This window comes from Suricata suricatta, chromosome 3, assembly GCF_006229205.1.
Source record: "Suricata suricatta isolate VVHF042 chromosome 3, meerkat_22Aug2017_6uvM2_HiC, whole genome shotgun sequence".
NCBI classification, from domain to species: domain Eukaryota; kingdom Metazoa; phylum Chordata; class Mammalia; order Carnivora; family Herpestidae; genus Suricata; species Suricata suricatta.
In genome coordinates, this window is record NC_043702.1 from 58970461 (window position 1) to 58971383 (window position 923).

Genomic DNA, 923 nt, shown 5'->3' on the forward strand with positions numbered 1-923 from the left:
GAGCTCCCCCCAAAATACTCAACAGGCAATTCTATCTGTGAGGGATACATTCAACTGACACACAGCTATTTGGTTTCTATCAAAAGGAATATATATATATATATTCTTTAGTTTCTACCTTTTAAGCATGTCTCTTCCTGTTATAAAGATTACAATCTCCTAGGAAGTAACATAGTAGGGAAAGTAGGTGCTTTGGTGTCAGAGTCATAGCTTAAAATCGCAGTCCTTTCAATTACAGTCCTTGTAATTTGGAGCAAGTTACTTAACTTCTTTTACTTTTTAAAGATTTTGTGTTTATTTTTATTTTTTTAAGTTATTTATTTTGAGAGAGAAAACACACAAGAGGGGGAGGGGTAGAGAGAGAGGAAGAGAGAGAATCCCAAGCCGGCTCTGCACTTCAGCACAGAGCCTGATGCAGGGCTCAAACTCACAAACCGTGAGATCATGACCTGAGCCAAAATCAAGAGTCAGACACTTAACTGATTGAGCCACCCAGGCACCCCAAGATTTTATTTTTAAATAATCTCTGCCTCAGGGTGGGACTCAGACTTAGAACCCCAAGATCAAGAGTCACACATTCCACCAAATGAGCCAGCCAGGTACCCCAAGTTACTTAACTTCTGATCCTCAGTTCCTCCTCTGTAAAACGTAAATAATAACATGTCCTTCCACAATAACATTACTCACTTTTATGCATTTTTATCTATATTTTTATTTTTTATTTATTTTTTTATCAGTGATTTTGTTTTTAATTATCTTAAGCCTTATCACATAATTTACAAATCTGTGCTGATGATATATCTCCTCTACTTTAACCCTTCTAACGAGTTGGCAGAAGCATCATTACCAATCATACACATATGGTAATTCCACAGTTGTATTTGTGAATAGCTGTTTAGAAGACAATCCTGAATTATAACATG